This window comes from Canis lupus, chromosome 13 (assembly GCF_048164855.1).
Source record: "Canis lupus baileyi chromosome 13, mCanLup2.hap1, whole genome shotgun sequence".
NCBI lineage: Eukaryota > Metazoa > Chordata > Mammalia > Carnivora > Canidae > Canis > Canis lupus.
This window is the reverse complement of record NC_132850.1, coordinates 10,387,591-10,412,512: the sequence shown is the minus strand read 5'-3', so window position 1 is coordinate 10,412,512 and position 24,922 is coordinate 10,387,591. Positions and strand designations below refer to the sequence as shown.

At 37.6% G+C, this 24,922-nt stretch overlaps 1 protein-coding gene across 2 annotated transcripts in view; it reads left to right on the top strand.

The window, feature by feature from the left end:
* ZFYVE9 (zinc finger FYVE-type containing 9) overlaps positions 1-24,922 on the top strand; it is a 184,350-nt gene that overhangs the window by 32,608 nt on the left and 126,820 nt on the right. For both annotated transcript variants that reach the window (XM_072772097.1, XM_072772096.1), the window contains exon 2: positions 23,312-23,417. The gene's annotated coding sequence lies outside the window, so the exon portion shown is untranslated. The remainder of the gene's footprint in view (positions 1-23,311; positions 23,418-24,922) is intronic.

The window sequence follows — 24,922 nt, the reverse complement described above, 5'->3', positions numbered from 1 at the left end:
TAAAGTGGAGAATAGGGCCTGAAATTCTCTTAGCAAAACAGCAATCAATACTGCTATTCTTGTGACTTGGCTACAAATAGATCCTGATAACCTACTTGTCAGCTTGGGTATCATACTAAAAAATATTTGTGTCATATTTTATTTAACAGTCAAATCAGTAAGAAAGTACCAACATCCCAACAGAAATGGACAGAGGATTTCAACAAGAGATCACAGAAGAGGAAATACAAAGGGAAAAATATGTGTCAATCTTACTAGTAACCAGTTATTGATAAGGAACTTGAGGCACAAGGATAGAGTAACTTCCCCAAGGTCAGACACCTGATGCTTGTTGAGCCCAAATTTGAACTTAGGCAATTTGTCCCTAGGGCCTTTAGTCATCTTAATCACCACAGCAAGTGCCTTTGTCTGGGTTGGTTACCTTATGTTGTATACTCAGCTTCTAGAACAGTGCTTACCACAAAGAAAACAAATACTTATTGAATGAATTATTTTTTAAAAAAAAATGAGTATTTATGATGCACAATCTTACATTAGTTTCAAGTGTTTAACAGTGATTTTTGGCAAATTTATACATTAGGCTATGTTCACCCAAGTATAGCTGCTTACCATCTGTCACTATAAAACACTATCACAATATCATTGAGTATATATATTCTTTATGCTGTGCCTTTTATTCCTGTGACTTAATTGATTCTATAACTGGAAGCCTGTATTTCCCACTCCCCTTCACCCATTTTGCTCATCCTCTACCTCCCTCCTTGTGAATAAATCCTTAAAATGAAAATGTATTAGGTACTTAATTTGGAGGGTAATTTGTCAGTGTCAAAAAAGGATACACACTGGGACACCTGGGTGGCTTAGCAGTTGAGCGTCTGCCTTTGGCTCAGGGCATGATCCTGGAGTCCCGGGATCGAGTCCCGTGTTGGGCTCCCTGCATGGAGCCTGCTTCTCCCTCTGCCTGTGTCTCTGCCTCTCTCTTTCTCTCTCTCTCTCTCTCTCATAAATAAATAAAAATCTTAAAAAGAAAAAGGGATACATGGGATCCCTGGGTGGCTCAGTGGTTTAACGCCTGCCTTCAGCCCAGGGTGTGATCCTGGAGTCCTGGGATCGAGTCCCACGTCAGGCTCCCTGCATGGAGTCTGTTCCTCCCTTTGCCTGTGTCTCTGCCTCTCTCTCTCTTTCTGTGTCTCTCATGAATAAATAATAAAATCTTTAAAAACACAAAGATACACACTAATGACTCAGTAATTTCTTAATGTGTATTTTTTTAAAAAACATGTATATAAGGATGCATGTACAAAGGTATTCATGACCACATTCTTGGTAATTGTGGAAAAATATGGGAAAGTGTAAGTACTCTTAGTGCTATATAAATTACTAATAAGCGTATTAGTTATATATAGTTATGAATACAGATAACTGTGATATGAGTATATTTTAGAGTTCTATTATGCACAGTTAAAATAAATGAAATGGTGGTTCTGGAAAGATATTTAGATACATCATTTAATGAGAAAAGTAAGTTATAGAACTTACCTACCAAAATTGATTCTAGATGATGAAAGAGTAAAACAAGCAAAAATAATCATAGAAATAGAGAAAACACGGATGAATATTTTTATTATATTGGAATGAGGAAGGTTTTTCTTTCTTTTTTTTTTTTTAAAGATTTTATTTATTCATGAGAGACAGAGAGAGAGAGGCAGAGACACAGGCAGAGGGAGAAGCAGGCTCCATGCAGAAGCCCAACACGGGACTCGATCCCGGGACTTCAGGATCACACCCCGGGCCAAAGGCAGATGCTAAACCACTGAGCCACCCAGGGATCCCTGAGGAAGGTTTTTCTAAGCATGATGTGAAATGAATTCATAAAGAGGATTGATAAATTTGTCTACACAAAAATGGAAGATTTCCATGTAGAAAAAAAGAACAAACATTAAACTAGGACGAAGATTCTAAACATGATACATATAAAGCATTTATAGGCAATTTTTAGAAAGGCCAATAAACATAAAAGATATAAATAGATGTTCAACTTCTGTTCATATTAAAAATAGAAATTAGAAAATCAAATCCCATTTCCTACTTGGGGGATTGGCAAGGGTAGTAGTAAGGACAAGCGTGTATAGAAAAAAATTTATATATACTCTTGGAGGAAATAAAAATAAATACGGCATGTTTGGAAATTTTGGCAATGTTTATTAAAATTTAAAATGTATACTACTTTTTGTCTCAAATGCCACTTTTAGGGATTTATTTATTATATAATAAAGTGTAAAGGTACGCATATCAAGATATCCATTATATTGTGTATAGATACAAAAATGTGGAAACGATCTAGATGTACACTAATAGGGATGAAAGTTAAATTGTAATATAACAAAATGCTCTTTAGCTATTTAAAGAGACTGGCAAATCTACATGTACATGCATGTCTCATTTCACACTGTTCTGTGTAATGGTAATTATAATCCTATGTTAAATAGCATGTATGAATATAACAGTAGACGTGTATATATTTTAAAAACCCCTTATAGTAACCTGTTGATGTATATCTTTTCTCTTGCTCTGCTCTGAGTACTATTTTTTTTTTAAGATTTTATTTATTTATTCATGAGAGACAGAGAGACAGAGACACAGGCAGAGGGAGAAGCAGGCTCCACGCAGGGAGCCCAACGTGGGACGTGGGACTCTATCCCGGGATTCCAGGATCACACCCTGGGCTGAAGGAGGCGCTAAACCTCTGAGCCACCCGGGCTGCCCTGCTCTGAGTACTATTATCCCTAGGGGTAGCATTCATAAATTCAGACATACTGTAGTCTAGTGTTTATATGTTATTTTTTAAAAAGATTTTATTATTCATGAGATACACTGAGAGAGAGACACAGGCAGAGGGAGAAGCAGGCTCCATGCAGGGAGCCCGACGTGGGACTCGATCCGGGAAGCACAGGATCATGCCCTGAGCTGAAAGCAGTGGCCCAACTGCTGAGCCACGCAGGAGTCCCAATATTTATTTGTGATTGAACCAGAGTTTCTTTTTATTTTAGCAAAACAGAACAAATTCTGGCTCACGGAAGCATTTCTACACCGCATTTACTTCCGAATGGTAAAGAGGAGAAGTGAAAGAACAATGTAGTTTCCACATATATACATATCCAGTTGTTAAGAGTCTGGCATATGAAACCAAATTGCCTGAGTTCTAATCCTGGCTCTGCCACTCTCTGTGACTTTGTGCAAGTTACTGAACTTTTTGCCGCCATTTCCTCATTATTCATTCAACAAATATTTGAGTGCTTACTATATACCAGATACTATTTGGATGCCATTGATACAACAAGGAGGATTAAGATAAGATGTGTGCCTTCTTGTAGTATATGTACATTTTGGAGGGCTTAATTCCACACCAACTACTTAGGGTTTTTAAGAGGATTAAGGGTTTAATACCTGTAAAGCACTTACTTATAGTAAGTGGACAATAAATAATATTATTTCCCCTCTTCAAAAAATGGACACACAGAGTGTTGATGATTAAGTATTTTATGAAAGTTTTTGTTAAATTCAACATTAAAGGACATAAAAATAATCTATTTCACTATATTACCTTTGTTCACATTCTGAGTGCTCTTATACACTCAGCCATTGAGCTCTAACTTGGCAGATTGTATTATACACTACTGGCCAATGAACCTTACCATACCATGTTGCAAAAGCTCTCATCTAATGAGTATTCTCTCCCTGTTTTTAGTGTCCAGCATGTTGAAATGCAAAATTTACAATGGTTCTTTTAAGGAGTCTTGGTTGAAGTGATAGAGAAATCAGGAGGGTAGAGATCAACAAATTATTAAGATTGGTAAATTGAAGATCATTATAAACATCAGTGAAGCCTGAGAGGATTGACTAATGATAGCATGGCATTTGATAGGAGAAATTAAATGTAGTTTTGTTTATTGGTGAATTTATAACATATCAACATGTGTTCATAGAAAAATATTTTCTGCTTGCTAAGTGGGCTGTTAGTATTTTGGTGAAGGAGATAGTCATGTAACCTGTCCTCATGCCAGCTGATATTTTACAATATTACAAAAATAATTATAGAGTTAAAAGAGAGCTATGCATAAAACCCATGCTGAAGGGATCAAAGGAGCTCTTCCCTGAAGAATTAACATTTACTCTCAGACATTAGCTGGGAGGGTAGAGGTAGAAAAGAGTCAGAAACAATAAACCGAGGAGGGGGAACAGCATGGAAAAGTCAAATTTGGAAACAACATGATAGTCTTGAGGAACAGGAAGATCTCAGTGTGAATGGAGGTAAGTAAATAAGAGGGAAAATGGTAAAAGAATGAGGTGAAGACTTAGGGATTAAATTATGCAGGACCTTATAAATCATAGTCAGGAGTTTCAATAATTTTAAATGCAATGGAAAACAATGGAAGAATGGTTAAGCCATGTAGTGCTCCCATACCAATTTTCTTTATCTGCTTAGGTTGTCCTTGGTATTTTTAAGTTTTTCTTTCTTTTTTTGTTTTTTGTTTGTTTTTGTTTTTGTGAGTAGGGAGACAGGCAAAGGGGAAGAGAGACTCTTAAGCAGGCACCACGCTGGGGTGCCTGAGTGGCTCAGTGGTTGAGTGCCTTCAGCTTAGGTTGTGATCCCCGGATCCTGGCATCCAGTCCGGTATAGGGCTCCCTTGCAGGGAGCCTGCTTCTCCCTTTTCCTGTGTCTCTGCCTCTCTCTGTGTTTCATGAATGAATAGATAGAGTCTTAAAACAAACAAACAAACAAACAAACAAAAAACCAGACACCACGCCAAGCATGGAGCCTGACATGGGGCTCTGACTCACAACACTGAGATCATGACCTGAGCTGAAAGCAAGAATTGGCTGCTTAACTCACTGAGCCACCCAGGTGCCCCTATATTTTTAACTTTTTGAGGAATCTTCATACTGTTTTCCATTGTGGCTGCACCAGTTTAACATTCCCACCAACAGTGCATAAGGATTTCCTTTTCTCCATATCATTGCCAGCACTTATTTCTTTTTAAAAAATTATTTAAATTCTTTTTTTTTTTTAAGATTTTATTTTATTTATTCATGAGAGACTCACAGAGAGAAGCAGAGACACAGGCAGAGAGAGAAGCAGGCTCCCTACAAGGAGCCTGATGTGGGACTTGATCCTGGGACTCCAGGATCATGCCCTGGGCCGAAGGCAAATGTTCAACTGCTGAGCTACCCAGTTGTCCCCAAATTATTTAAATTCAATGTAGTGAATATATACTGTATCATTAGTTACTGGGATAGAATTTAATGATTCATCAGTTGCATATAACTCTCAGTGCTTATTACATCCAGTGCCCCTCCCACTTTTAAAGATTTTATTTATTTGAGAGAGAGAGAGTATAAGCAGGGAGAGAGAAAGGGGGAAACATTCCCCTGCTGAGCAGGGAGCCCAATGTATGACTTGATCCCAGGACCTTGGGATCATAACCTGAGCCAAAGGCAGATGCTTAACCAACTGAGCCACCCAGGCGCCCCACCCCTGCCACTGCCCAAATTGTTAATTTTTACCATTCTCATTGGTGTGAGATGGTATCTCATTGTGTTTTGATGTGTATTTCCCTGACGCTGAGTGATGTTGAGCATTTTTTCATGTGTCTGTTGTCCATTTGTGTGTCGTCTTTGGATGAATGTTCATGTGTTCTGCACATTTCTTGACTGGATTTTTTGTTTTTTTTTTTGGGTGTTGAGAATGATAAATTCTTTATAGGTTTTGGATACTACTAGCCTTTTATCTGATAAGACATTTGTGAATAGTCCTCCCATTTTGTAGGTTGCCTTTCAGTTTTCTTGACTGTTTCCTTTCCTTTATTTTGATGAAGTCCCAGTAGTTTGTTATTGCTTTTGTTTTTCTTGCCTTTGGAGATGTGTCTAGCAAGAAATTGCTGCGGCTGAGATTAAGAGGTCAGCACTTGTTATTTCTTATATATTTTTGATAATAGTTATTCTAACAGGTATGAGATGATCTCATTGTTTTGATTTACACTTTCTTGATGATTAGTGATGTTGAGCACCTTTTCATGTACCTGTTGGCCATCTGTATGTCTTCTTTGAAAAAATGACTGTTCAGATCTTCTGCCCATTTTGTAATTGGATTGTTTGGGTTTTTTTGCTATTAAGTTGTATGAATTCTAAATATATTTTGGATACTAACCCCTTTTGGTCATATGATTTGCAAATACTTTCTCCCATTCAGTAGGCTGCTTTTCATTTCCTAGATTTTTTTAAAAGATTTTTATTTATTTATTTGACAGAAAAAGAATGAGCACAAACAGGGGGAGCAGCAGGCAGAGGGAGAAGGAGAAGCAGGCTCCCCACAGAGCAGGGAGCTCGATACAGGGCTCAATCCTAGGATCCTGGGATCATGACCTGAGCTGAAGGCAGACACTTAACCCATTGGGCCACCAAGACGTCCCTCATGGATGATTTTTTTTTTAAATTTTTTTTTTAATTTTTATTTATTTATGATAGTCACAGAGAGAGAGAGAGAGAGGCAGAGACACAGGCAGAGGGAGAAGCAGGCTCCATGCACCAGGAGCCTGACGTGGGATTTGATCCCGGGTCTCCAGGATCGCGCCCTGGGCCAAAGGCAGGCGCTAAACCACTGCGCCACCCAGGGATCCCTCATGGATGATTTTCTTTTCTGTGCAGAAGCTTTTTAGTTTGATATAGTCCTACTTGTTTATTTTTGCGTTTCTTGCCTTTGCTTTTGGAGTCAAGTTAAAAGATTACTTCTAAGACCAGTGTCAAGTAGTTTACTGCATATGTTTTCTTGTAGGAGTTTTATGGTTTCAGGTTTTATTTATTTTTTAAGATTTTATTTATTTATTCATGAGAGACACAGAGAGGCAGGGACACAGGCAGAGGGAGAAGCAGGCTCCACACAGGGAGCCTGATGTGGGACTCCATCCCAAGACTCCAGGATCACACCCTGGGCTGAAGGCAGGCACTAAACCACTGAGCCACCCAGGTGTCCCATGGTTTCAGATTTTACGTTCAAGTCTTTAATCTTACTGAGTTAGTTTTTGTATATGGTGTAAGGTAAGTGTCTGGTTTCATTATTTTGCATGTGGCTGTCCAGCTTTCCCAACACCAGTTACTGAAGAAACTGTCTTTTCTCTACTGTATATTCATAGTTCCTTTGTTGTCACTTAACTGACGAAATATGTGTGGGTTTATTTCTGGATACTTGATTTTATCAATCAGTGTGTCGTTTTCATGCAGATACCATACTGTGTTGATTACTGTATGTTTTTTTTTTTTGATTACTGTATGTTTGTAATGTACATTTGAAATTTGTGACTGTGATGCCTCTAGCTCTGTCCTTTCTCAAGAGTGCTTTAGGTACTTGGGGTCTTTGGTGATTCCATACAAATTTTAAGATTATTTGTTCTAGTTTTGTAAAAAGTGCTATTGGAATTTTGATGGAGATTGCATTGAATCTGTATATTGCTTTGAGGAGTATGGACATTTTAGCAATATTAATTCTTCCAACTCTTGAGCACAGAACATCTTTCCATTTTTTTGTGTTGTCTTGAATTTCTTTCATTTGTGTCATATCATTTTCAGAGTACAGATCTTTCACCTCTTTGGCTAAGTTTATGCTTAGGTATTTTATTCTTTTTGATGCAATTGTAAACAGGATTGTTTCTTTAATTTCTCTTTCTGATAGATTTGTAATTAGTATGTAGAAATGCAACCATTTTTTGTATGTTAATTTTGTGTCCTGTGATACAGAATTCAGTTATTTAACTGAGTTCATTTATTCTAGAAATTTTTTTGTGGAGTCTTTATTTTTTAGATTTTATTTATTATTAATTTTTAATTTATTCATTTGAAGAGAGAGAGCCAGAATGTGCACATGCAAGCAGATGGAGGGGCAGAGGAAGAGGGAGAGAGAGAAAATCTCATGTAGACTCCCTGCTGAGTGTGAGGCCAGACAGCGGCTTGATTTCACCACCCCAAGATCATGAGCTGAGCCAAAATCGAGAGTCAGACGCTTAACCAGCTGAGCCACTCAGGTGATCCTACCCTATGTCTTTTGATTGGAGAATTTTAGTCCATTTACATTTATAGGAATTATTGATAGGTGTACTTATTGCCATTTTGTTCATTGTTTTCTGTTGTTTTTGTAGTTCATCTTTTATTCTCAAGGCTCTTCTCTTTTGGTTTGATGGTTTTCTTTAGTGTTATGTTGCTATTTCTATTTTTTTCTTTTTTTTTTTTTTTGGTATCTCAGGTTTTTGTTGTGGTTACCATAAAATTCATACATATCTACATAAATGTATAGCAGTCAATTTTAAGCTGATAGTTGAATGCATTCTAAAAGCACTAGTTTTACTCATCTCTCATTTTGTGTTTTTGTTGTTATAATTCATGTCTTTTTATTTCGCATATCCCTAAACTACTTATTGTAATTATAGTAGGTTTTACTATTTTTGTCTTTTAACCTTTAAACTAACTTTTTATTTAAAACAATTTTTTTTTTAATTTTTTTTTTAAATTTATTTATGATAGTCACAGAGAGAGAGAGAGAGAGAGAGAGAGGCAGAGACACAGGCAGAGGGAGAAGCAGGCTCCATGCACCGGGAGCCTGACGTGGGATTCGATCCCGGGTCTCCAGGATCGCGCCGGGCCAAAGGCAGGCGCCAAACCGCTGCGCCACCCAGGGATCCCTAAAACAATTTTTAAAAAAATAAACTCTGTGCCCAACTTGGGCCTTGCACTCACAACCCAGAGATCAATAGTTGCATGCTTTACCAACTGAGCCAGTCAGGCAGCCCCTACTAGCTTTTTAAGTGGCTGATCCATTGCCTTTACTTTTTATTTGCTTTTACCAGTGAGATTTCTTTCATAAATTTTCTTTTTTTTTCAAAGATTTTATTTATTTATTCATGAGAGACACAGAGAGAGAGAGAGAGAGAGAGAGAGAGAGGCAGAGGCAAAGGCAGAGGGAGAAGCAGGCTGCACGGAGGGAGCCCAACGTGGGACTCAATCCCGGGATTCCAGGATCACGCCCTGGGCTGAAGGCAGGCGCTAAACCGTTGAGTCACCCAGGGATCCCCTCAAAAATTTTCTTATTTCTAGTTATGGCCTTTTCTTTTAGGCTTAAAGAAGATCTTTTCAGGGCAGCCCCGGTGGCTCAGCAGTTTAGTGCAGCCTTCGGTCCAGGGCCTGATCCTGGAGACCTAGGATCGAGTCTAACGTCGGGCTCCCTGCGTGGAGCCTGCTTCTCCCTCTGACTGTGTCTCTGCCCCCCCCTCTCTCTCTCTCTCTCATGAATAAATAAATAAAATATTAAAAAAATCTTTTCATATTCTTTTTCTTTTCTTTTTTCTTTTTTTTTTAAGATTTTATTTATTAGGGTGCCTGGGTGGCTCCAGTCAGTTAAGCTTTTTGCTCAGGTCATGAACTCAGGGTCCTGGAATGGAGCCCTACATCAAGCTCCCTGCTCAGCGGAGGGTCTGCTTCTCCCTCTGCCTTCTGCCTCCCGCACTCATGCTCACTTGCTCTTTCTCTCAAATAAATCCTTAAAATTTATTTATTTATTTGACAGAGAGAGTGAAGGAGGGGCAGATGGGGAGGGAGAGAGAGAGAGAGACAAGCTGACTCAATAATACAGAGTGGAGCCCAACATGGTGGATCCCACAACCCTAGCTGAAAATGAGTCAGACGCTCAGCTGACTGAGCCACCCAGGTGCCCCCATTTCACATTTCTTTATGCTGACTTGGTGGTGGTAGTTTTGCTCAGTTTTTGCTTATCTGGGAAACTCTATCTCTCCTTCAATTCTGAATGATAGTCTTGCTGGGTGTAGCTATTCTTGTTTGTAAATTTGTTGTGAGATTTTTTGATTGGTGATTCAGTCTCATTCCTAGTAATTAGTCTATTCTCCTTCATGATTCAGTCTTAGAAGGTTGTATATTTCTAGAAATTTGTCCCATTTTTTTCTAGATTGTCCAATTTGTTGGTATATAATTGTTCACAGTAGTCTCTTATAGTCATTTGTATTTTTGTGGTATCAGTTTTAATGTCTTTTCTTTCATATTTGATTTTATTTGAGCCCCCTCTCTTTTCCCCCCTGCCTTGGTTAGTTTAGCTAAAGGTTTGTCAATCTTGTTTATCTCTTCAAAGGACCATCTTTAATTTCATTCATCTTTTTATTTTTTTAGTTTTGATCTTTGTTATTTTATTCTTTCTACAAATGTTGGGCTACATTTTTCTTTTACTTCCTTGAGGTGCAAAATTAGATTGTTTTAATTGAAATTTTTCTTGTTTCTTGAGATACGCCTGTATCACTATGAACTTTTCTCTTAGAACTGCTTTTGCTCCCTCCCATAAACTATATTGTGTTTCATTTGTCTCAAGCTTTTAAAATTTTTCTCTTTTAATTTTTTTGTTGACCCTGGTTTAGTTATTTTAAAAGATTACTTTAACTGCTGAGTAGAGCATGGAATTAGGGAGGAGGTAGCAAAAGTAGGTATGAGAGAGGGAAGGAGGGGAAAATAAAAAAACCTATGAGAAGATCATTGAAAAGATTATTACAGTAATCCAGATCTGAGATAATAGGGGCTTCAACCAAGGTAGTGATAATAGACAGAGTAAATGGATTTTCATCAATTTTAGGAGATGGCTATTGATTTTGAGTGTCATGGAGAAAGGGATAGAGAATGACTGTATTATGCATAGCTGGGTAGATGATGATATAGGAAATGGAGAAGAAAAAGCATTGATTAGTATCAGAACAGATATGCTTATTGAGTTTGAGATGTCTGTAAGATAAAAGAGGCATGAATAGGCACCTGTGTGTGTGTGTGTGTGTGTGTGTGTGTACACATACCCAGAGAAGAAATCTGAAGTGGATAAAAGGAATTTGGGACTTGTTAATAGATGGTGTTAAGGCAATGGTAGTAGAATTTCCTTAAAAAAGAAGATAAATCAAGAAAAAAGAGGACCGAGTACAGAAATTTCAACTTTAAGTTTGGGTAGAAGGAGAGGAGTTAGGAATGGAGTTGAGACGGAGGAGTCAATGAAGTAGGAGAAAATGAGAATTTTTAGTGGCAAATAAGTAATGGAGGAAAGCTTTTATAAAGGATGAAAATGTGATTTACTGTAATTGAATGTTGCTAGGATGGAGAAAGAAGCCAGAAAAGAGTGGGGGCATGAGTGGGAGGTGAAGAGGAGACAATGAGAGTACATAACTCTTTTGAGATTGCATTCTTTTTGAATGTGAAGGGTTCACTATTTGAAAGTTGAGGTGTAGTGGAACATCCAATGGAGAAGTAGTGTATATTGGATACGTGAAGTCGTGGCCCCGGAATTTGAGTGAGAGATGAAGATTAGAGAAATCTGAGAGTCATTCATATGGAGAATGTAAGTAAGTAACTTGAGCATGGATTTGTTTCATCCAACTCAGTTGTTCAGAGCTTTGGCTGAGACAATTCAGGTTTTGCTCTTCTTAATCTTGACATTGTTAAAAGGAAGATAAAATACTGTAAAGGCTCACAAAGAGTTGTCAAAACAAGAGCATACATTGTATCTAGTTTTACTGCAAGTATTAGGATAAACAATTTTAAGAACCTATCAATTTGGTTAGTTTTACAGTAGTTGGTATTTTGTGAAATACTGTGGTTACTGGATTAGTAGTGAGTCATAATCTGGTTTTACATTATACGTGATTTATCACTCTTGGTGTATACAATTGTGGTATACAAATTGTATCACCCTGTTAGTCGGCTACCTAGAATGATCCAAAAGGTAAGATCTTTCTCCTACTGAATTCATTTCTCAGTTATTATCTACTTGTAGATTATAGAATATCTAAGTTAGTGTCTGATCTTTGAAATTTTTGGTATGTGATTAAGGTTGAAACTGATTTTGGTTCTGTTTGTCTCCATTTATATCAAACTATTGGGATATATTTGTTAAAATTCTTATTGCAAGTTAAAGCTTGCTTAAGAAAAAAAGTCAAATAAGGATATGAGGATATTTTACAGATATATTACAGCTTGTATGTCTCAGGGATATTATAGAAGGGTCTGTAATTCATTCAGTTTAAATCAGGAGTGCACACCTGGTTAATAAACTGGTTAGGTTGATAGGTTTCCCCAGAACATGGTGTTTAATCTTACAATAAAAATTTATGTGTGTGCATGCGGTGAGAGGAATTCTAGAATTCTGTTTTACAAGTATAATCTAAAAGATATGTACTAACTAGAAATTCAAGGTAAGGAGTTAATGGTTCCAGTCATGGAACAAAAAAATCTATGTGCTATTTTAGAGATGTTGAATATCTGAATAATTTCTGGCCCTAAATCATATATAAACAAATTCATCTGTGTGGTCTTGAGTCTTATTACTGCAGAGATGAAAATTGTACGTGTTACTTGTTTTAGTGCTAATCTCAAATCAGTTGCTGTTTTAGAGTTTCAGTGTGTATACATCTATATATGTGTATATGTTTGACACATCACATGTGTTATTATCACATTTCCAAATATTTGTTAAACTGTGCTTTTTTGTTTAGTGAATACTAGATGAAAACAACCACCTGATTCTAATAGCTCTTGACTGGGAGTTCAGTGTTCGTGAAAGATGCTGGATTGATCCTGGAAATTGAAGCCTTGTGTGAATGTAGGGTAGCAACAATGTCAGCTCCCAGATTCTGCTCTATTAACATACTTTGGTCTGATCTGCAGGAATAAAGCTCTTCTCAAAGATTATCGGATTTCTTTTTTCTGCCACTGTGAATGAGGGTGTTGATATTCAAAGGGTTTTTTTAAGGATCAGATATACTTAGCCTTTTCAGAAATTTTAACTGTTAGGTTACTTTTTTGTTCCTGTATTTCTTTTCATTGTTCAGACTTGAGTTAATCACTTAAAATCAATGGCCCCATGGATTATTAATTGAATAAGCAAACACCGGTTGGTGTTATGGTTCAAATCATATTCTTCCTTTCTCTTTTTTTTTTAAGATTTTATTCATTTATTCGTGAGAGACACAGAGAGAAGGCAGAGACATAGGCAGAGGGAGAAGCAGGCTCCAGGCGGGGAGCCCGATGTGGGACTTGACTCTGGAACCCCGGGATCACGCCCTGAGCCAAAGGCAGAAGCTCAACCGCTGAGCCACCCTAGCATCCCTTTTCCTTTCTCTTGTAATTCTTGCACACAAATAGCTTTTTGATGATGAATAATAGTAGTTACTATTTATTGAGCATGTATATATTAGATGTCAGGTCAGATAAAAAGGCATTTTATATAAACTCATTCTTTTTCAGCATTAAAACTATCCTACAAAGCATAGTTTTCATATAAAGTATAAAGACACTGAGATTTGGAAAGATTAACCTGCTTAAAGCAGCCCCAGCTGTTAAGTGCTAGAGCATGAATTCAAACCTTGATTTGCCAGAGTCCTATACCAGTGCTCTTTCACCAAACTCCACTGACTACTCATAAAAAAGGTTCATTTGAATTAAACATCAGAGAAGCAAGTCTATTACGTATTGGTAATGGTTGTTTTAAAGTTCTATTCCCATGGACATTAAAGAGGGCATGTGATGTAATGGCCCTGGGTGTTTTATTTTTTTATTTTTATTCTTTTAAAGATTTTATTTATTTATTCATGAAAGACACAGAGAGAGAGAGGGAGAGAATGAGAGAGAGAGAGACAGAGACATAGGCAGAGGGAGAAGCAGGCTCCATGCAGGGAGCCCGATGTGGGACTTGATCCTGGGACTCCAGGATCACGACCTGAGCTGAAGGCAGATGCTCAACCTCTGAGCTACCCAGGCATCCCAGAGCATTGGGTGTTTTATAAGACTGGTGAATCATTGAACTCTTCCTCTGAAACTAATAATACAGTATATGTTAATTAATTGAATTTAGATTTAAAATAGTAAAAAAAATTCCCTATAAGGCAAAAAAATTAAAAAAATTCCAGTCCCAGTCTTGCTAGATATTCCATTGTCATATTCATAGATACTCTTGAATCACACTTTTTATTTTAAAAAAGGAAAGTCACTGAACTAATAGGAGCTCTCTAAAGAGTTGTGATTAAAAAAAAAAAAGTTGTGATCATGGATGGAAAGCCTTGATAAAACATAGTTTAAGTTTGAGCTGTTCTTCAGTATGCAAATTCATAATTTTATGTTGGCATTAACAGACTTTGAAATAGTAGGTACATACAAGCCTTACCAGTCTAAGCATAACTTTGGGATCCTTTGTTTGGAAAAATTTCCTAGAGAAGTGCTTTGAAAGTTAGTTCTTTAGTTATTTTACTTTGTATCACAAGCGATGAGTGAGCACTTACTCTATGCCAAATACTGTGCCATATATCATGAATACAGTGATTAATAAGGCAGAAGCAATCATGATCTTGAAAAACCTCAGTAGCCTGGAAGGGAAAGATAAACAGTTTTAAAAATTCATAATTCAGTTGATAAGTGCTATGATAAAGAAAGTAAAAGCTATGTAAGGAATAAAGGACACCTATTTGAAACCTAGATCAGAAGAGTTTCATAGAAGATGTGATGTGTACGATAGGACAAGGAGGATAAGTAAAAATTAGTAAAGGAACAGTGGAAGAGCACAGTATTCCAGGCCTAAGTAATATGTGAGGCTTGTTTTGTTATACTTGTTTTTTTTATACTTGTTTTGATAACAGTTTTATTGAGATCTTATTGATGTACCACAATTTCATTCCTTTAAAATATACATCCAGTGGTTTTCAGTATATTCACAGAGTTGTGCAACCATCCCACTAATTCCGGAACTTTTTTTAGGAGGGGAATGGGCAAAGGGAGACAGAGAGAGAGAATCTTAAACAGGCTCCACACCCACTGTGGAGTCCAATTCGGGACTCAGTCTCACAACCCTGAGATCATGACCTGAACCGAGATCAAGAGTTGGACACTGAACCAACGAGCCACTCACTCTGGTGTCCCCAGAACATTTTTTTTTAAAAGGTTTTATTCATTTATTCATGAGAAACACACAGAAGCAGAGACACAGGCAGAGGGAGAAACAGGCTCCATGCAGGGAGCCCAATGTGGGACTCAATCCCAGGACTCCAGGATCACGCCCTGAGCCAAAGGCAGGCGCCAAACTGCTGAGCCACCCAGGGATCCCCTCCCCAGAACATTTTTATCACACTGAAAAGAAACCCTGCACCCATTTGTAGTCACTCCCTATTCTCTCCTTTCCGTATTTTCTGCCAACTACTTATCTACTTTCTGTGTTTAAGGATTTGCCTGTTCTGGACATTTCATATAAATAGAACCATATAGTATGTAGTCTTTTGTGACTGGCTGCTTGCACTTAGCATAATATTTTTAAGGTTCATCCATAACATAGCATGTATCAGTATGAAACCCCTTTTTGAGGAATGGAGATGGGCAAGATTAAGAATTAAAAGTTTGGTATCCCTGGGTGGCGCAGCGGTTTGGCGGAGGGGGAAGCAGGCGCCACGCAGGGAGCCCGACGTAGGACTTGATCCTGGGTCTCCAGGATCACACCTGAGGCCAAAGGCAGGGCTAAACCACTGAGCCACCCAGGCTGCCCAGTTTGAGAGATTTTAAAAGGCAGTATTGATAAGACTTGGTGTTACTGAGCGTAGAGGGAGGGAAAGGAAAGGTAGTATCTAGAATGGTGTTTAAGGCTTTGAGATGGTCAGCAGGGTGGCTAATGGTGCACCGACTCATTAAGGAGTTAGCTAGATGGATTTTGGGGTGCTGATCTATGAGGATTTCTAAAATGGCACTGAAAAGTTAGAGATGAAAAATGCATTTACCAGAACTCTAAGTATAATATTGTATATTCTTTAGAGGAAAACTTTGATAAGGTTCCATAGAAGGAGGTAAGATCCCCTCCCTCACCTAGCTTGTTTGAATGATGAGGTAGTTCCTGAACTGTAAGAAGCTCAAAGCCTGTTTTATTGAGTGGGATATGCAAATTTGGAGTCAGAGCCAAACTAGTTCAGTAGAGAACAGGCTGCTATCAATTTGTCTTCTTTTTTCCCTTTTATGGTTCTTAACTTTTCCTTTAGAATATTTATGTAAGATTGAATTGAAGAGTATCAAATTGGGGCACCTGGGTGGCTTAAGCATCCACTTGGTTAAGCATCCACTCTTGATTTTGGCTCTGGTCATGATCTCAGGGTTGTGAGATTGAGCCCCCAGTAGGGCTCCACACTGGGTATGGAACCTGCTTAAGATTCTCTCTCTCCGGCAGCCCCCGTGGCGCAGCGGTTTAGCGCCGCCTGCAGCCCAGGGTGTGATCCTGGAGACCCAGGATTGAGTCCCATATCGGGCTTCCTGCAGGGAGTCTGTTTCTCCCTCTGCCTGTATCCCTGCCTCTCTCTTCGCTCTCTCTTCATGAATAAATAAATAAATCTTTAAAAAAAAAAATTCTCTCTCTCCCTCTCTCTTTGCCCCTCCCCCCTTAAAAGTATCAAATTACCAACCTTTTATGTGTATCTATTGCTATGTAATAAATTACACCAAAACATAGTGGCGTAAAACAACAATTATTGTCCCTTCCTATTAGAGGTTAGCTAGGCTCAGCTAGGTGGTTCTCAATTAGGGTTTTCATGACGTTGTAGTCAGACAGTGGCTGGGGCTTGCTTGAGGCTTGCTCATCTTGAGGCTTGCTCATTCCATATGTGAAGACTTATGGGCAAAATCACCTACGTGTGGCCTTTCCATGTGGTCTCTCTAGGATGGTTACTGGATTCCAAGAGTGAGTATCCCAAAAGGACCAGGAAAAAAACTGTTACCTTTTATGACTTAGCTTTGAAAACAGTATTCTTCTGTTTTGTTCTGTTTGTTGAAGTAGTCATGAAGTACTGCCTATGTTTAGAGGAAGGGGACATAGGTTTCACCACTCTTGGAGGAAGATCATGTGGGGGGATTCCTGGGTGACGCAGCGGTTTGGCGCCTGCCTTTGGCCAGGGGCGCGATCCTGGAGACCCGGGATCGAGTCCCAGGTCGGGCTCCCGGTGCATGGAGCCTGCTTCTCCCTCTGCCTGTGTCTCTGCCTCTCTCTCTCTCTCTGTGTGTGTGTGACTATCATAAATAACTAAAAAAAAAAAAAAAGAAGATCATGTGGGAATGGAGATACTGTAGCAAGTATCTTTGCAAATATGATCTGCCACACTTAAATTGAGAGCCTTAGGATAGGGAACAAAGAAAATGACTTTGGAAGATTGAATGCGATTTTGTATATACTGGGTTTAATTCCTTGTCAGATTTACTGGTGGAAATGTTAAGAAATTTGGTTACTAAGCAGTTACTGACTGTTCTCTGGTAACTAGTCATCCCAGCCATGATAGAAACAGTATTTAACTTAAAATGTTTCTTCTCATTTTCTTCTTTGCTGTTGTCTTCTTTTTTTTTTTTAACCTGTGTCCAGGATTGTGGAAATTACAGACTGTTCCCTATTTAACAATGGTTTGACTTATGATTTTTTGACTTTAGAATCATTGGAAAGCAGTACACATTCAGTAGAAAACTATACTTCAAATTGTGAATTTTGATGTCTTCCCAGGCTGGTGATGTGTAGTGATACTGTCTTGTGATTCTGGGCAGCAGCAGTGAGCTATAGCTCCCAGTCAGCCATGTGATTGCAAGGGTAAAGACTGATACACTTAAAACCATTCTGTACCCATATACCCATTCTTTTTTTCACTGTCAGTATAGTATGCACTGAATTCACATGAGCTATTCAGCACTTTATTATAAAATATACTGTGTGTTAGATGATTTTGCCTACTGTAGGCTAATGTAAATGTTCTGAGCATGTTTAAGGCGAGCTAGGCTAAGCTATGATGTTCGGTAGGTTAGGCGTATTAATGTGTTTTAGATTTAAGATATTTTCAACCTACGATTGGTTTATTGGGACACAATTCCATCATAAGTTGAGAAAGATCTGTATTACCTTCATAAATCTCTTCTGTTATAAACATGTTCACATCAAAGATTTCTATAAATTGCTTACATTTTATATTTTAAACATCATCTTTATTCCTGTCATTTTCCTTATAGGATTATTAAAAAAAGCTTGGTTTTTAAATTTTAGATGATTTTTCTTTCACTTGCCCCATATATAATTAAAATTTAATCTTCTGTTGTATATCCCAGTGAGATAGTCTTTTAACATTCTTGTATTTCCTGTTTCCTTCCTTTTTCATATTCAAAGGTAAAAATTTAAGTAGCTTGGAATTAAAAAAAATATATTTTATTTATTTGAGAGAGAGTGAGAGAGCGAGCCAGGGAAAAGGAGCAGAGGAGGGAGGTGCAAAGGGAAAGAGAGAGGGAGGGAGAAAGAATCTCACACTGAGCCCAGAGCCTGATGTGGGGCTCCATCTTAGGACCCTGAAATCATGACCTTAGCCAAAACCAAGAATCGGATGTTTGACTGACTGAGCCACCCAGGCACCCCTAGTTTGGGTTTTTATTAATTGAAATTCATGTATTCTTTATTCTCTTCTCAGTTATTAACAAATAATAAACATTCATTCCAAGAAAAATTAGGGATATAGAAGACTGAAAAAATGTAAATCACCCAAACACTACCAAGAGATTCTTTGTTATATTTTGGTGTATATTTCTTAAGACTTGTAAGTTTTGGCATACCCAGCTGGCTCAGTCAATGTAGTGTGTAACTCTTGATCTCAGGGTTGTAGGTTTGAGGTCTGTGTTGGGTGTGGAGATTACTTAAAAATAAAAATCTTAAAAAAAAAAAAAGAAAGACTTTTAAGTTTTCCCCAAATATAGAGTCATAAATGACTCCTTTCTATTGACATTTAGATTTTTCCCAATATTTTGCTATTTTAACATCCATCTAACAGTTATTCTGTATTTTTTTCTATTTTTCCAGTTATTTTCTCAAGATATAAATCTCTAGGAATGCCTGGGTGGTTCAGCAGTTGAGCATCAGCCTTTCGCTCAGGGTGTGATCCCCGGGTCTGGGGATTGAGTCCCTTATTGGGCTCCCTGTGAGGAGCCTGCTTCTCCCTTTGCCTGTGTCTCTACCTCTTGCCATGTGTCTCTCATGAATAAATAAATAAAATCTTTAAAGAAAAAGATATAAATCTCTAGAATGTAGTTATTATGTCAAAGGCCTTGTTTTTATAGAGTGATGATAAAATTTCCTACTTATGTTTGTTTGGCTCAGTCAATGGAGCATGTGACTTTTGATCTCCGGGTCATGAGTTCAGGCCTCATGTTGGGCGTGAAGCCTACTTAAAAAAAAAAAAAAAAATCCAATTATTTAAATCCTTGTCACTTTTTTTTTCTCTTCCACTAGACAATTCTCTGTTTTTGTTTCTCTCTTGCATGTTTTGCTTACTGTCTCATTCTCCAACGCCAAACATACACATTCACAAATATTAAAGTGGAAGAAATCATCATAGGTTGATTACTTAAAAATGGACTTCATTAATCTCATTCGATTTATCTTTTCATGAAACATTTGTTGAAAACTCTGTGCTACGCCCTTGGTTACAGAGAATGAAGACATAGTCATTGTTCTCAATGAACTGACAGTTCAGTGGGGGAGGTAGACAGGCATACTGACAATATAAATTAATTTGTTAAGTGCCGCCATTTGTGGAGAGAATGCATGACGTGAGTATAGGATGACTTCTAAAACAGCCTGTAGAGAGAGAATCAGGGAAGGCTTCCCAGGTTGAGTTGAGAGTGAGTTTGAGTTGAACCTTTGGTAATAAAAATTAGCTAGGCAAAAAAGAGTGGCAAAAGTGTCTGAATATAGGCACAGAACATGAAATGATAGAGAAGCGTGATAAAGCATTTCACAAGAAATATGGATATTTTTATATGATTGGAGCTTAGGGAAGTAGTGGGAGAGCAGGTTGGAAAAGAGACAGAGACCAAGTTCTGAAAGGATCTCTATGCCATGCTATTAAAAAACAAAACAAAACAAAACAAAACTGTACTTCATTCTTAGAGGAAGAGAGTAAGGGGATTTATTCATTAGCTAGAAAAGCACAATCAATTTGGGTAGTATTTGTGGTGACAAATGAAGACTCATCACTGACATCCAGAGATCTGTTCATTAAGTAGGTGAGATAGGAGGGGGGTAAGATGAGAACTGATGAGGGCTTTATTTTATTTTTTTTAAAGATTTTATTTATTTATTCATAGACACAGAGAGAGGCAGAGACACAGGCAGAGGGAGAGGGAGAAGCAGGCTCCATGCCGGGAGCCCGATGCGGGACTCGATCCCAGATCTCCAGGATCACACCCCAGGCTGTAGGCGGCGCCAAATCGCTGTGCCACCAGGGCTGCCCTGATGAGGGCTTTAAATAAGGCAGTTGTAGGGGCACCTGGGTGGCTCAGTGGTTGAGTGTCTGCCTTTGGCTTGGGTCGTGATCCTGGGGTCCTGGGATCGAGTCCTGCATTGGGCTCCCTATGGGGAGCCTGCTTCTCCCTCTGCCTGTGTCTCTGCCTCTCTGTGTCTCTCAGGAATAAATAAATTAAATCCTTAAAAAAAACATGAGACAGTTGTAAAAATAGAAGGAAGGAGATAAAATTAGGAGCTGTTTATCTGGAATCTTTGCCATGGGATATGTGTTATATACTATACTTAATTAAACATCCTGGATATTTTGAATACCTACTATATGACAAGCACTGTGCTGGGGTCTTGGGATAAAAGGCGGGGGGTGGGGAGATAAAGGGTTTCTAGCCTTGAGTGGCTAATTGTTTCATGGAGTGCAACAGATTGTAAAGAGAAGAATTACCATGTAGTATGAAATGTGTTATAGATATACATGTATTATGAGAGCATAGAGAACTAAGTGATTATTAATTTCACATTAGGAGGTGACATTGAGCAGAATCTTGAAGGCATTCTATGAAATTTTTCCCCCTGTATCTTGGACTGTATTTAAAACATTTTATAATATATTTTATGCTGTATATATACCCAGTTACTAAACTTTTTTTTGTTGTTTTTTTCCAAAAAACAATACCATAATGCCAAAAGGCAATGAAATGGCCTCTGCCATAAAGTGCTCATTCTGGGCAAAAAGTACTGGATTACTGTCTCTTATCTGGAAAGCATATTTTTATGTGAGGTGAGGAAGGCACTACTTGTTGCTAGTCTGTTTATCTCTCTTTCCCTTTGTTTTTCTAAACTATCTCTTAATTTATTTGCTAGGGCATTGACAACTTTTAAGGCTACTTTTAAGAAAAAATACAGTATTATATGTTCTCAAAGATAATAATGGAAACTTATAGCTAAATAGGATGGATTGACACCCCACTTGCCTCCCCCCCACTCTTCTTTTTTCCTTAGAACTCCCCTGAAATGATAGTAGGAAACAACATTGGATGGGAGGTTTTGATGAATAGAAAAAGTAAAACAAAGGTCTTGGAAATGAAGAAGCAATAAATTGTGGAGGGAGATGTGATGGGAAGAAAGTCTACACCCCCAAAGAACCTTAGAGAAACTTGTGGAGGTTCTAGGGATCTTTAAAGGTTTATTAGGGGAAGTATATTGCTGAAAAGAAATTGGTTGGAAGTCTGTACGTGGAGTGGTTAGTTACGCCGGTATTCTACTTACCTTATGGCAGCTAAGTAATGTTACTCCTTGTCCTGCAGGAAACTAAAGATTTATTTTTTTGCAAGAATTGAATTATGAAAGCTTTGCATTAAGGGATTCCAGGCATGTCAGAAGATAAGAATGAGGTGCAGAGTTGAAAGCAGATTGACTAAGGGAAATATAGTGCGAAGTCACAAATGTAGAGAACAGTCCTCCTTTCCTCTAGACACATTTAAGCCCCTGGGGGTACATATGGAGATAGGTAGATGATTGGATTTAACCCGACTTGAGGCTTTGCCAGCTGAGGCTAAAAGTCAGAGGGATAAAATTTCAGAAGACAAACTTGTAATGTTTGGGACAGTTACATAATATTATTGGACTTGCCTCACACATTAAAACAGATACAGACATACAGGATTTGACTTTGAATCTATAGAGTTAACTTTGTTTAAAAAACATTTAATTAAATAGTTTAAGTAGAGGTAAGGACCTTACTTTTGCCTCATTCATTTGACCTTGGTACTTCTACCTTGTATATAGCCATTTCCTATTTCTAATATGATTTAGTTCTTTATTTGATAGATGTAACCTGGTTCTTAGTACCAACAGCACTTTTCATTTAGAATATGTAACAAATACATATTTTTTTCAAGTCCTCAAGATAGGAAAATCTTTCACTAGTGATTTTTATTAGTCCCTGGAAACTTGTATTTTAGGCTTTTTCTTATTCTTTTATTTTTTAGTAAGTACATAATTTTCACATCAGATAATGGTATTATATTTGCAATAATGCCAGGAAAATTTCTTTTAGTGCCTATTATCTATAAAATTGAGTGATGTTCCTTATTCATTAGATCATATCTGAAATACTTTGCTATTCTGAAAATGCTATGATTATATGTTAGATGTTTTATATGGATAGTATGAGATTCTTAATTTTATTCTTATTACAACTACTAATCTTGTTCAAGGCTAAATTAGGCTCTTAAAGAGTTTTAAATTTTCTCTAAGCAGCTACAGAGATATTTAAATTGGACTATCGTAACTTCATAGATGTTGTCATATATTCAGAAGAAGGAAATAACATTTGAGGAAGCTTTGACAGCTTTGTCTTTTGCATACCCTTGATAGTAAAGGTTAATATTGGATTAACAGATCTACTACTTCTAAACAGTGGAAGAGGATTGGAATCATAAGAGATCCCACTTGGAGGAAAAACAGTTGTTTTTCCAATAAAAATCTCAACAGGAAGCCGCTGAATCTCAATTTAAGGATTCTGTATGTACAGGAAAAAAAATCACACATTCTCATGAAGCAGCAGTTTTTCTGGCTTTGGATTCTTGGAGGACCTATTGTAATATAAAAATAAGTGGTATTTTTATGAATTAACATAGAACCAACCATTGGATAGAAAGTGCCTGCTTTTGGTGTTTCACTATGTATTATCCATTAAAAATAAGAAATGTTAAAAAAATGCTAAACTGTTTATTGAAACATTTAACTTTTGGCTTTCTTACACAATAAAATATGTCTGCTGCATTTCATGCTGGCCAGGTCTTTGAATCGGAATATGTAATTGTAATGTATTATTTAAGCCCATAGCTTTCATTCATTTGGCTATGATAGGTTTATATGAAGAAAATTAAGGCTTATTGCTTTAGCAAATATAATGAGCAATGTGTTTTTTTTTTTCTTTAGGATCATACAGAGCATACTGAATCAGCAAGACTGGCTGGTGGTGCAGCAAGCATCATGAGTAAGCACAGGGAAGTCTGTTCCTTATCACGTGTGTAAGGGGAAAAAGGTAAGAAAACCTGTGTTCTATTTCTATTAAAGACTGAACTTAAGAAAACAACTAAATCTATAGAAAATAATGCTCATGTATATATGCTGCTTGCTTCATTTATAACTTTGCCTCTTGTTAAACCAGGAGTATGGTGTTAAAAAAAGATTTGACTTAAATCCAGAGCAAAGGGTATTTTTAAATTACTGTTGAATTATGTCAAAAATTCTAATTTTTCTGCCAGTGCTTGGCTTTTTCCTTTTAGAGTCAACTTACACTTTGAAGATAGAATGGTAATTTCAACATGAAAAAGAACATGGATTTGAGCAACATTGTTAAGAGAAAAAAAAAAATCTAATCTTATTTCTCTTTCTTAGTCATCATGTAAGAGCTAAACAATTAAAGCTAATTTGGGGGCAGGGAATCAGATACAGATTTAATAACACTATTTTATTTTGTATTTTTAGATTAATTATGAAGAACAGTAATTTCCAGCAGAAAATTGGAAGTATTTTACTAATTCTTATAGAGCAGGAATCATTGATTTTTTTTCCTGAGTAGGAATCATGTTTGATTTCTTTCATGTCTTACAATTACTTAAGGGGTAGAAAATGGTCTGGCATGGGGGAGGGGGAGGGCAAAGTTGGAGAGTATGTGGGTAAGATTAGTTTCAAAAACTGATTATAGGGATCCCTGGGTGGCGCAGTGGTTTAGCGCCTGCCTTTGGCCCAGGGTGTGATCCTGGAGACCCGGGATCGAATCCCACATCGGGCTCCCGGTGCATGGAGCCTGCTTCTCCCTCTGCCTGTGTCTCTGCCTCTCTCTCTCTCTCTCTCTCTGTGTGACTATCATAAATAAATAAAAATTAAAAAAGAAAAACTGATTATGCCATTCACTAATGGCATGTTGCATACTCTGACTGAGTTCGTTGATTTTTCATTAAACTTTGAGGATAGAGGGATGGGTTGACAGTGTGTGTGATAGGAGATGGAACTCCTATCACAGTGTGTGTGATAGGAGACGGAGCTCCTATCACAGTTTGTGTGATCAGACGGAGCTCCTATCACAGTGTGTGTGATAGGAGACGGAGCTCAGTTGAGAGTGGAGCAGAGTGGCACTTAGTAATGCCTTCCCCATCAAAACTTCTGTGCCTGCAGCTGGAAGAGTATTTTTTGTACCCTAGCTACCTCATGTGAGAGTATATGAAAGGAGTGCCCTTTTCTGCCTTTACTGGGAAAAATCTTATTCAGGCATTACCTCTTTAGGAAGTTTTCAACCTACTGCAAAAATTATCTACAATAATAAATAGTAAATACTCAGTGATAATCAGTTATTAGAGTATTTGTCATAGTAACCCACTTTACCCCAAAAATATACCCCTACTCAGCCTGATTTAGCTTCACCTTTTCTTTGGCTCCACAGCATTCAGTGCATATATCAATGGTACAGTGTTTTATATATTAAACTCATATGTTTCACTCATATCTGTCTCCAATATGAAACATTAGGTACCTTTTGGTCAAGGA